Source organism: Podarcis liolepis, assembly GCF_965112155.1.
Source record: "Podarcis liolepis genome assembly, chromosome: 3".
NCBI classification, from domain to species: domain Eukaryota; kingdom Metazoa; phylum Chordata; class Lepidosauria; order Squamata; family Lacertidae; genus Podarcis; species Podarcis liolepis.
This window is the reverse complement of record NC_139557.1, coordinates 30,207,791-30,221,576: the sequence shown is the minus strand read 5'-3', so window position 1 is coordinate 30,221,576 and position 13,786 is coordinate 30,207,791.

Sequence of the window (13,786 nt, the reverse complement as noted above, 5' to 3'; positions counted from 1 at the left end):
CAACTGAAGTCCATAGCAAATTCAAGGAGCCTACCTAAAGGGAAGGAAGGTGGGAAACTAGATCAGCTGGCTGGCACGGCGAAAAGAGGGGGAACCTCGGCCACGCCGGCCCTAAATAGGGCAGGCCACGCCCCCCAGCCAGCCGGTTGGTTGGCTGGCTGGGTGGATGACACGGCCGAGGATTCCCCTGATCTCGCGGGGGGTGGGCATGAAGCCTGCAACCCCACCTCCTCCCAAGCTTGGAAGTGGCTTTATCTGACTCCTGAGCTGCCTGAAGCCAATCCTGTGTAGGGAAGTTTTTAAAATGTTTAATTATGTTTTTATATATGTTGGAAGCTGCCCAGAGAGGCTGGGGCAACCCAGTAAGATGTGTGGGGTAAAAATAGTAAGATTATCGTTATGGAATGGGATGTTCCTATTTTCATTGGAGAAATGTTGGAGGGTATGCGGTCTCCTTCCATCAGATCTTTCGTTGGAGAGAAAATTGCTCTCAAACAGAGCCATGGGAGACATCAAACACACATCTGAACAAGGCACTCAAATCTTTGAAAAGCAAACATGCACCACCAACAGACATTCACACACTTTAATTGGGCCCAGCCTCTGCCATCCATCCTGCCAAATGTGATGTCATTGCATATGCCTTTGCAGCAAAATAAGGAATATAATATTGTATCCCAAAAAACACAAGAATGACAATCTAAGCTTTTAATTGCTCTGAAGGGGGAGGCAGTGCATATTAAGATCTATCGCAGAGAGGGCCATGTCCATTGTGACTGACAAAGTCTAAACACTGTGAAAGTTTAATAAAAACAGAGACTACATTGGCTTAACCTACTTTAGCTGTGTTTTTGGCTTCATGACTGATAATTTGTTTTGGAAGCCAGGGAGCCTGGTTTTGATCCCAGTGTTAATGAATTGTGCGCTGTGTTCACTCTGCAGTTCATGAAGGAAGGTAAAAGACAATGCCTGGATGTGAATTATTTAAGCATTAAGAGCTCTTCCAAATGTCTTCATTGGCCAAGTAATGACCCATTTGAAATGCTAAATGCCCAAAGAAGGTGTATCCAAATGCAGAAAAATCTTCAAATGATCCAGGGGATGCTCATGGAATTATTGTAGATTTTTTCCCCTCTCTGTTCCGCTGTAATTAGATTTATTTCTTTGGAATATTAAAACAACAACAACAACTGAATCCAATTAATTACTCACTTTTGTATGATGGCCAGAACACTTTCTATAGCAGGCAGAGCCTGTTCAGTCTTGGTTTGGTTTAATGAGATACAATTTTTGTCTGAGGCACAATGACAAAGCAATAAACCATGTATACTGGAGGAGTTGAGGATGCTGATGCTGAGGAGGATTCAATGACATACATCACATAGGAAATCTAATTATGCTGAAACAAAACACTGCATGCCTCACTTTATAGACATTGGGTTGTATCTTAAATAGGTCCATTAATTTTAACAGATCTACTCTGAGTCGAACTTAGTTGGCTACAACCCCGTGTGACCTGTTTTATGGGAAACACTGGCTGAAAATTTGAAGGGTTATTCATGGTTTGTGACACCTGAAAAATAACTTCTAAGCCCTCTGGGATGTGTGAAACCCTCCTGAATTTGCCTTATTTAGAGCACTTTTTGCTTCTCATGGATGCCCTCGTTGGGTTTCCTCGAATCGAGAACATCCAAATGCAGCTCAAGGTAAGGTAAAGGTAAAGGTACCCCTGCCCGTACGGGCCAGTCTTGAGAGACTCTAGGGTTGTGCGCCCATCTCACTCAAGAGGCCGGGGGCCAGCGCTGTCCGCAGACACTTCCGGGTCACGTGGGCAGCGTGACAAGCTGCATCTGGCGAGCCAGCACAGCACACAGAAACGCCGTTTACCTTCCCACTAGTAAGCGGTCCCTATTTATCTACTTGCACCCTGGGGTGCTTTTGAACTGCTAGGTTGGCAGGCGCTGGGACCGAGCAACGGGAGCTCACCCCACCGCGGGGATTCGAACCGCCGACCATGCGTTCGGCAAGTCCTAGGTGCTGAGGTTTTACCCACAGCGCCACCCACGTCCAATGCAGCTCAAAGTCTGCTTTAAATTTGGGAACAAGTCTAAATATGAATGGCAGCCACCTGATTAGGGGACTGATTCCCAGTTTTTCAGAAGATCGTTCAACCAAGAGATACTAGGCCATATCCATGCCCCATGCAGACCTGCCAAATTCCAACCATGAGCATCTTCTCAACATAAGCAGTGCCCTGTTGGATCAGAGCAAAGGTTTATCTAGTCCAACATTTCCCATGGTAAATAACCAGATGCCTATGAGTAGCCGAGAATTAGGAAGTGAAAGCAATGGCCGGCTGTTGTCCCCCATACATAGCCATCACGACCAGTAGCCACTGATAGCCTTATACTGATGCCATTGGGTAAAATTTAAGGGGCCAAACCCTGTTGGTCTGTTGTGGCCCAAACAACTGAGAGTTATGTAAGCAGAAGTGGGGGGAACTTTTTGGTATGGTAGGTTTGGTTTTTTTTCCCAGCCACCACTGCCAACATAATTTGGGCAATGATGAAAAATTTGGAAAATTATATGGTATGCATAAACATTTGGGGCATGCAAATGGTTCGGCACATTAAGATGCCATCAGAATGAAGTCTTGATGTAACTAGGTAATGCTTGTTAATGATATATGGGGAGAAGTGAAAACTTTTTGGTTTAGGTTGGGTGTGCAGCATAGAAACCAACCTCTAGGGCTGAGGTCCCTTTGCCTCCCCCAATAAAATATTTGAGAGGGCTGGGCCCCCCAAGTTGATGGGCATTGCTGTTCAAATGCTGTGTGTGTGCCACGTCTTGTGATTATGTGGGTTGGAGTTTAGGTGCCTCCCCCCCAATATTTTATTTAAGTTGTCACCCCTGTTGTGCAGGGGTGGGGAGCTTCAGGCCTGTGACCCAAATGCTTCCCTATCTACCCTACATATAGGGCTGGGCTCTTCCCATATAACTGCACCCTCCCCAGTCTCAGGCAGCAGAGGAACCAACCCCCACAGCAGGCTGCCAGGAACGGACAAGGAAAAGTCCTTACCATCTGCTTTTATTAACTATCCACAGAGAGAGGCTTGGGAGTGCAGCCTCTTGGAATAATGGTGTTGCCCCGAGTGAATCTCCACCTCCTCCATCTCTCCCACTTCCTCACGAGTCATTATTACGGGTGCTGAGAAGTGCCCTCTGCCTTTGAGTTCGGGTTCTGGTAGAGGGGGAGTCTGGAATGCTTTCTAAAGACACCGAGTCCGTCAGCTGTCACTCCCCTTCTTCTTCTTCTTCTTCTTCTTCTTCTTCTTCTTCTTCTTCTTCTTCTTCTTCTTCTTCTCCTCCTCCTCCTCCTCCTCCTCCTCCTCCTCCTCCTCCTCCTCCCCTGTCCTTGCTCTCCCCACTTTTGCCTCTGGCCCCACCCACCCACTCTGGGAGGATGCCCAAAAGCAAACGTGGTCACAGGTTGAAAAATATTCTTTACCGCTAGTGTTGCAGAATTGCTGGAAGCACGACCAATTTCAGTATGGCTACGAGGATGTATGGTGTGAAGTTGGATCTACCTGGAGCAGGCTTCCTCAACCTTGGCCCTCCAGATGTTTTGAGACTACAATTCCCATCATCCCTGACCACTGGTCCTGCTAGCTAGGGATCATGGGAGTTGTAGGCCAAAAACATCTGGAGGGCCGAGGTTGAGGAAGCCTGACCTGGAGTCTAGCATTCGTCCTGCATTCTACTTCTTGTGAATTTTGGTAGAAAGTTAAGACACTTCATTAAGGCTTTTGCTTTAAATTTTGGTTTTCGAAAACGGTTTGCTTTTATGCTGCCACATGTCTGCTGCATTGAGACTTTTTTTAAAAAAGTATCTGAGATGTATTTATTTTATGTTCTCAGGCAGTTGAGTCTGTAGATTAACATTGCTGAGAGTTTTATCATAAACAGAAGAGTGGGATAGGAATCAAATAAACAAAGAATACTCCGTGAAACGCTGCACAGTGTTACGGCACAAGACAGAAAGTTTAACAGACAGCCAGATAAGGTCAATGTCTTGGTAGGCACCACCTGCCTTTGGCCCCATCGTTTCAAAGCCAAATGAGGACATTTATGTAAAATCTCATCAAATATATCTATATGAACACCAGCAGAGTTTTAAAACGTTGTTTACAAAATCTGGCCCTATGTATTCACATCAAGATACATAAGTGTTCTTGCATAAAGAGACATCAGGAGGTTCCCCACAACTCAAATAATAATTCCAGCACCATAAATGCCACCTCGAAACAGACACACATAGCTTTCAGACCGAGGTGTATGATGGCGATTGTTTTTCCTTCAGTACATGATAATGGTATCCCCCGGAAGCACAAAATTACTGGAATAAATTGCACAGCTATATCATTTTGTGGTATTTAGTCTAACTCTTCTCCACCTGTGTTAAGAGGTTTCTCTTCCTGTGTATCTAGACAAAACATCTTGAATAGCCCACAGAAGAATGAATGGGCTTGGTCCTTACCCAATATGTAATCAAAGTCTCAGTCTAGTTATTATGTCTGCAGTTTTATTATTATGTTTGAGCTAAAAATATTTGAGTGCTATCTGCTGCATTCCATGCGATTTCATCATAGGCAACATATTTCCATGCCAATTGGTGCTGAAGTTTATGGTCCATTTGTTGTAAATAATGACTTATAGGTTGGCTTAAAGGAGGAATGCTTGGAGATTTCATTTGCTCCACGTTTGAGCAAACCAACCTGACTCTCACTTCCAGGACTAACACCCGGATCAGAACAAAGCCACCCTTCCATTTTCACACTTCTAAAAATGTCACACAATACAGCTATCAACTCAAAGACTGCACCAAAATACACCAAAGCAAGGTTTTGTTTTTTTCAGTTGGAACATGCCAGAACTCACCGGAACCCGGTTCTGGCACCTCTAAGAGAATGAGGAAGGTGTTCGTGGTAAGTTCTGGCACCTCTTTTTTCTAGAAAAATAGCACGGGTTCAAAGACTGTAACAAAACACATATAGAAATTTGTGCTTTGGGTTAAAATGTAGGCAAAAATGCTTGTTTTGTAAAAAGTAAAATAGTGCAATTTTTGTGTGTGAGCGTTTTTTAAAAATTGAAGATTGATGCAGAAATAGGACAAAATGGGCCTATGAATGAATACATGGGAAATTTATGTGTCTCAGAAATAGACCAATCCATCCACCACTTGCTTAGACAAAGGAATGGTGCCAGGTATTCTCCTTTAAATATATTTTGAGACTTCATGGAGTTAATTTGAATCTGAAGAAATAGAACTTTATTCTTGATGCAAGTTGTCATTTTCTTCAGAAGTTGAGATCAAGAAAGAGCAATGAACCAGAGATGAATATAGCATTTTCTACCTCTAGCTTCTACTGTATGTATCATTATCTAACCACACAATTTTGGTGGGTGGGGTGGGGAGAGGAAGGAGGAAGAAGGACTAGTCCTTTTGTCCTGGTACATCCTGTCACCAGAATGGATTCCCATATGCGATGTGATTCCTTTTGATTTGATAGGTTTTATAAAGATATTTTGCTATCAATACTGTTCACAATTTAATTACAATAATTAACATAGTTTTCCAATATTTTTTCTGCATTTGATTATACGCCTAAAAAATGTTGCAGCTGTGTTTACCTATATGCCTTTTGTCTCGGGCTTCATCTGAAATGAGAAGTAAATATCATTTTATATATAGCTTTCCACTTGCTTTGTGAACTGTTTTTTATTGAAGCTTCATGCACATTGATACAGATGTGCTCAGATCTCTCCAAACAGGCCCTTCTGGGACAGAAATCAGGGTAAGCTTGAAAGCCCCCGCTGAGAGAGAATAATTCCCTACACCATCTTTTTTTATAAATAATTTTATGGTGTTCAGGCTTCTTTGCCAAATAATAATAATAATAAATACATGAAAATCTTCCACGTTCATAATTACCTAGGTGCTAAAGTAAAATATAGCTTTAATCATGTACACCATCTGGGGTTCTCATGGACCGGGTAAACCATGTGTCCAGAGGTTATGAGGGCTCCTTCGTGAATTCTCTTGCCAGGCCCAAGTATAGGGCTACATTTGCATGGTAGTTGTTAGCCTCCCATATACACCTTGGGCCTAAATAGATAAAAGAATTGTGCACACAAATGGATGCAGCATGTACGGTTTGCCAGACTTATACATAGGCACATAAGTCTAGTAAAAACTGAGCTGAAACCGAGCCAATTGGCTCCCAGAGAAGAGGACAAGGAGATTGAATCTGACTGGCTTGGATAGCCCCTTGCTGGATTTGGAAGATACGTATCACGACAGTGCCTCACACTTCGGGACATGTAGCTGATACGGCAGCTGAGCTTGGACTAGTAAACATGAGCAGAGGCTGATAAAAGGAAATTGGAGTCCTGCCAGCTGGTTTTGTTGGGAAGCCAGGTATCTGAAAACGGCCTCCCTGCGTCCCTTTCTCTACCAAACAGCTGATCGTTGTCTTTCCAACGTCTTTTCCCTCTGCGAGTGTGGCCCCTGCTGCTATGCGCACATTGTGTTGGATCAGGGCCTACTGGAACAGGATGACGCTTCCTTACTCCCGCAGCAAGCCATGGAAAAACAGCCCCCCCCAATAGGATTGTGCCAGAACAGTTAATGATAATTAACTTATCTCACCTAACCTAGCAAATACTGCATATGGAATGTTTATGAAGTACACAAACAAAGTAACACTAGTAAGATAACATCACTGTAGACAATGCAATCAATCCACAGCCGAAGAGAAACCAGTTGGAGCTTGAAGAGATTGTTTCTAAGACCACACTGTATGCGACATCCGTATTTGTAATCATTTTTGCTGGGCTACACTAGTAGTATACTACCTGGTCCAGGAACACTGATATCTGGTGAACAAGCCATTAGGCACTCCTTGCTACTGATACCATTTGGATAGCAAGTGGCAATGTAGTTTCTAGGAGTACCCCAAGCTGTCACCTGTTCATTCAAGAGGAGCATGACTCCATTTAGAACTGGAAATTATTGGGCATGAGAGCCATCTACTAACCATCTTGTCTAGATTCAGCTTCCATTCATGGGGCCCCTTCCAGTCTTTTATTTCCTCCTGGCATTGATTACCACAGACACAGCTTCAACCTGATGCAATTTGGGACCTAACTACTTGTAGGATCATCACACTTCCCATATAGACATGTCTGTTTGTATTAAGAGACTGCTTTGTTCTGCTTCAACCAATTGAGATTTGACATGTGGCAACCTGGGAAAGGGCCTTCTCTCTGGTGATGTTGTTTATCATAGAATCATAGAATCATAGAATCATAGAGTTGGAATAGACCACAAGGGCAATCGAGTCCAACCTCCTGCCAAGCAGGAAACACCATCAGAGCACTCCTGACATATGGTTGTCAAGTCTCAGCTTAAAGACCTCCAAAAAAGGAGACTCCACCACACTCCTTGGCAGCAAATTCCACTGTCGAACAGCTCTTACTGTCAGGAAGTTCTTCCTAATGTTTAGGTGGAATCTTCTTTCTTGTAGTTTGGATCCATTGCTCCGTGTCCGCTTCTCTGGAGCAGCAGAAAACAACCTTTCTCCCTCCTCTATATGACATCCTTTTATATATTTGAACATGGCTATCATATCACCCCTTAACCTCCTCTTCTCCAGGCTAAACATGCCCAGCTCCCTTAGCCGTTCCTCATAAGGCATCGTTTCCAGGCCTTTGACCATTTTGGTTGCCCTCCTCTGGACACGTTCCAGTTTGTCAGTGTCCTTCTTGAACTGTGGTGCCCAGAACTGGACACAGTACTCCAGGTGAGGTCTGACCAGAGCAGAATACAGTGGCACTATTTATGTCCAGCATTGTTTCTTATTAGTTTTTGTCATTGGTTGAAGACCTATTTATTGGCAGGCCTTGTGTATTAGTGCCGGCTTTCCGCAACTTGAGTCTCCAGCTATTTTTGGGACTACAGTTCCCATCATCCTTACCACTGGTTCTGCTAGTTAGGGATGATGGAAGTTGTAGTCCAAAAACAGCTGGAGCCCCAAGTTTGGGAAACCCTCTATTAGTGCTTAGGCCTGGCATTTAATATTTGTCACTGTTTAAATGTTTTATCTGCCCCTGTTTTATCACAATATTATTATACGTTGTTTGCTTTTAAGCTGTTTTGAAACAGACCATGACTTCCTCCAGGGCATGACTTCCTTTATCTAGTTCAGCTTTTATTTCCCCTATAAATATGTGTGTAAAGTGTATACATTCACATATACAGTTTATTCTGTAGAAATGGGAGAAAAGTCATCAAGCAGCTTTTGCAGAGGGCAAATGGTGGAGACCTTTACGCCATCAGGTTATTAATGGCCATATGTAGTCCAGCAGACTAGCCAAACCTTTGTGAGGCAGCAGCTGTTAACAGGAACCTCTAATGAATATAGGTTAGGAGTTGTTCCATGAGTTTATGCTGGAGTTGTATCGGAGCTACAATATTCTAAGGGGCTTTGGGGTTTTCTATGCTTTTTGTTACATGAGTTCGGTCCAAAACGAACTCTCTGATAAGGATCACTTCCCCCAAATTCTCTGCTGTTGAAATCTAAAGCACCAGTTAATGGTTTGCATAATGTGAACTGAAAAGAGGATGTTCAGCCATTCAGGCACTAGGATACGGAGGATGTAAGCAAATATATTCATATGGAGAATGTCAACAAGCGAACAACGTAAGCAGGCAATTTTGCATAGTGTTGGGTCAGTATATGTCATCTCCAAAAATGCTGGGGAATTTGCACGTGAGTAGAATAGCATAAATGGAGTACAGTGGTACCTCGGGTTACAGATGCTTCAGGTTACAGACACTTCAGGTTACAGACTCCGCTAACCTAGAAATAGTACCTTGGGATAAGAACTTTGCCTCAGGATGAGAATAGAAATCACGTGGCAGCGGCAGCAGGAGGCCCCATTAGCTAAAGTGGTACCTCAGGTTAAGAACAGTTTCAGGTTAAGAACGGACCTCCAGAACAAATTAAGTTATTAACCCGAGGTACCACTGTATTTTGTGAATTGCTCAGAGCTGGATTCAACTAAATAGCTGAACCAGTGTGAACCAGCACAAAGAGTCCCACTAGTGCAATGGGCCTTTCTCCTGCATACCCTCTCAACCACCTCAAATAAGCTCTGCGATGTCAGGAGAATCCACAGAACAGCCACTATACCACAATGACTCTCAAAGATATGTTTTCCACATTCTACAAATTAGCAACTATTCATAAGCCACCCCAAATAAAAACAACAAAATATACTACGTTAGAGTGAAAAGATCACTGCATGGATTTCTCATGCAGATTTTTTTTACTTGAATTGGGGTTGCCATATTTCAAAAAGTAAAAACCAGGATACCTCAAATGACATTGTTGAATTTGTTTTTTTAGACAAACCCCAAAATTGTGGGTGTATGACAGCCCTACTTGAATACAGATACGCAAGTATGAATGCATACACGTGTACTATGTTAGCTGCAATATGTGGGTGTGCACTTAAATCACTACATGCCTCTCTGCAGATAACACACATGTAGCAAATGGGAAGAACTGGACTCCCGATTCTGTATAATTTAAGGGAACTAGATGTGAGTGATACAGGGATGAATATTCCACATCTGATGTGGTGGGTATATTTTGTACTGTAGAAGAAAACACTGCATAGCCTGCCACTGCCATAACACTACTTCTTAGCCACTCTTCCGTGTGAGGAAATGTTGTGGTGTGTGAGAGTAGGTTAGGGGAGGGAGAACCATCAACACAGTGCAGTTTTACAAAGTGGCTTCTTCAGTGGAGTTGTATGGGCAAGGGCCTGCACAGCTGGTGGAGAAGAGGACTGAGGATTGAAAGGGCTCAGAGAGGAGGCTTTCAATGAAGGCACCGTGAAGCAATCTGGGACTGCTACTGTGTGCGCCAGGGAAAAAGCAAATGGGCAAACTGTTAACTAGAGCAAGTTGGAAAGGAAGAAGGCCTTTAAGGAAAGAGAAGTGAAATTCGAGGCAGAGCAAAAATGGTTGGGACCTAAGCGTAAGTTGAGGACGGCGAGGAGACTCTAGCCGAGCCTTATCAGCTAGCCTTGGCATGTCCTTCTTCTTCTGGCCAGCTGGTGTGGAGTGTGCTTGGGTAATGTGCCTACCCGTGCCAGCTGGCTGAAGCTCAATGCCAGCCTGCAGGGAGCACAGTAGTGTGGGTGGGAGGAATTGCTTCCCAGATGGTTTAGCAATATCTACGTGATTGCAGTACTCTAGGAATGCTAAAACTCGTTTGATAATTATGGTGCTGGGGTGTGTGTATGTAGCTTAATAGGATTATAAACAAAATGGGCCATGCTGGACTTGGTTTTGATAAAGTGCAGGCAGTGCAAGTCTTTGGCCCCAGTTTAGCAGAACCATCCCTCAGAAAGCTCACCGATCTAGGTTTCGTATGGGAATGTGGCGTTTGCCCTCCTAGATGTGTGACAGAGGTTTTTTGGGGGGAGTTAGAGTTAGGGTGGTTGAGAAGACAGTCTGGAGTTAGAAGAGGCAGAGAAGATAAGTCTGTGGGTTGGGCTAGTCTGATGTGAGAGAGTGAGAGAATTTCTTAAGAGGAGTCAGTCAAACAGTTGAGATAATCAGTCAGAAGGTATTAGGAAGGTATAGACCGGTAAAGAAACTAAAGTTAAGATACTGACAGGAATATTATCTGAGAAACCGTAAACTTGTTAATGTTTGTAAAATCAACTTGTTTTTTTGGTTCACTTTTAACAAATGTCTGGACTCAGTGTTTTACCAGAGAGTAACGGGTTGATGGGGATGCAGGTGGCGCTGTGGGTAAAACCTCAGTGCCTAGGACTTGCTGATCGTAAGGTCGGCGGTTCGAATCCCCGCGGCGGGGTGAGCTTCCGTCGTTCGGTCCCAGCTCCTGCCCACCTAGCAGTTCGAAAGCACCCCTAAGTGCAAGTAGATAAATAGGTACCGCTTTATAGCGGGAAGGTAAACGGCGTTTCTGTGTGCGGTGCTGGTGCTGGCTCGCCAGCTGCAGCTTCGTCACACTGGCCATGTGACCTGGAAGTGTCTTCGGACGGCGCTGGCTCCAGGCCTCTTGAGCGAGATGAGCGCGCAACCCTAGAGTCGGTCACGACTGGCCCGTACGGGCAAGGGTACCTTTACCTTTACCTTAACGGGTTGATGGCAGTGGGGAAGCGAGCACAGTGGTGGCACAGGGATCAATAGACCGTTAAATGTCCAGGCACCCTGTGTGATCACTACAAGGACATATGCTTGATGATGATGATGATGATAGCCCATTAAGGAGTCCTCAGCTTGACTTGCTGTTGCCTCTGCTTCCATGCGATTGCCCCAAACTCACTCAGTGTGTTGCATATTGAAAAATCCAGACTGAAGGCTAATGTACATGATATGGTGATGTTGATTCTGTGCCATCGCTCTGGACCTCTCATTGCTCAAAGAATATCTAGTCTTTGGCAATCTGGCTGTGGGAAGAAAATTCCCTTACCAAGTAGGTTTTATCAGCTTTTTTCATCATCCTGTATCTTGAACAGTAGCTTTATCAACTACTGTTAGCAGAAGATAATACCTTCATGCTATGAATGGCAAAGTTTCACCTTCCTGTGCCTTTAACTGCCTGATAAGATGAGCAGGCCAAGCTGTACCCCTTTGGTCAGTTAGTGAAGACTCTACAGTGGTACCTCGGGTTAAGTACTTAATTCGTTCCGGAGGTCCGTTCTTAATCTGAAACTGTTCTTAACCTGAAGCACCATTTTAGCTAATGGGGCCTCCTGCTGCTGCCGCGCCGCCGGAGCACGATTTCTGTTCTCATCCTGAGGCAAAGTACTTAACCTGAAGCACAATTTTGGGTTAGCGGAGTCTGTAACCTGAAGCGTATGTAACCTGAAGTGTATGTAACCCAAAGTACCACTGTACTTCTAAGGTATACAGTGAAGATTATCTAGATTTCCAGGTTTTTGTGTGGTTTTTTAGATGGATGGCCCAGCCATTACTAATGATCTGTCAGATGTACAGAGAAACTGTTCATACTTGGAAGAGCTTAATGTGCAATGGATCTTGATCCCAAGTCCCACTGATTTTGTAACTCTCAGCAGCACTATGAAATTTGTCCAAAAAGTTTCTCTTATTCTTTCTCACTGGCTGCTTTACTGAAGGAAGAGGCAAGGAATTTCATTCTTCCTTGTGTAACACTGCTGAAGTATGTGTTGTACTCTCCATGTTGTTGTTTTGACAGGCTGTTGGAGGTGATAGGCTTGCTTGCTGGCTCTCCCTGGCCTCAACATTCTGTAGTTGCAAGCACGTATCAAGGCACAGCAAGGAAGAGAGCTTATTGTAAACAGCAAAGCATTTGCCTCTTTAGTCAGTTATTCCTTTTCATTTCATACATGTGCTATAGCGGTGCTATTTGGGGAGTATGGGTTGGTAACATGAATGATCTGACTTCCATGAAAAAGCATAAAGAATGCTTTGCTATGAGGCTGGGCTGGACACATGGGTATTACATGTCTGTGGTCATGAAATAAGGTTGCCATATTTTGAAGAGCAAAAAAGAGTACGCTATGATGACTCTCATTTTAAGTACACCTACTATATGTAGGCTATAGAAGCTGTGGTACAGTGGTACCTCGGGTTACATACGCTTCAGGCTACATATGCTTCAGGTTACAGACTCCGCTAACCCAGAAATACTGCTTCAGGTTAAGAACTTTGCTTCAGAATGAGAACAGAAATCGTGCTCTGGTGGCCCAGCAGCAGCAGCAGGCCCCATTAGCTAAAGTGGTGCTTCAGGTTAAGAACAGTTTCAGGTTAAGTATGGACCTCCGGAACGAATTAAGTACTTAACCTGAGGTACCACTGTATATTGCTGAGGGGGGCCAGGAGAAGAGAAGAGGAAAGCAAGTCTTCAGCCACCAGTTATCTCTACAGTGGTACCTCAGGTTACAGACTCCGCTAACCCAGAAATAGTACCTCAGGTTAAGAACTTTGCTTCAGGATGAGAACAGAAATTGCACAGCGTTGGCAGCAGGAGGCCCCATTAGCTAAAGTGGTACCTCAGGTTAAGAACAGTTTCAGGTTAAGAACGGACCTCCAGAATGAATTCAGTTCTTAACCCGAGGTACCACTGTATGTCTCATCCAGAAAGTATAGTTGGATACATTTTGGCAAATTTAAGAAATCCACCTAGACAGAAATTTTACCCCTGATAAAGAGGGTGTGTCCTGGAAAAAGAAGACCCATGGCAACCCTAAGAACAACAGTAAAAATAGCTGTTGTTGTATGATACCCAAGACATGCCACATGTCTTATAACTTTCCTGTTTTGCCTTCTGTAGATGTTTTGCATGAGGAAACAGCCAACATTTGCTTCAAATTTCACTTTAGGCCAAATTTCAGTGGCAATTCTACCTGAGATGCATTCTGAGTAAGTTATTCATGTTGGCGTAGCGTAGGCAGTGAAGGGGAGGAAAAAAAGAAAGAAATGAAGAATGCGCTGGAACTAGAACTGTTGGTGGTAATCCTTTCCAAGGGCCTAGTGGTAATCAAGTTCACATGTGGGGAGATTTGGGAAGGGGCCTGGCTTTAATCTGCTTTAGTAAACAAAAAGGTATTGCGCTTGGCAAATGAGGAAGGTTTGGGAGATCCTGTGTTTTCTGTCCTGGTTGTTTAGCTGTAAATTAAATGGAGGGATTCTGAAGGTTGT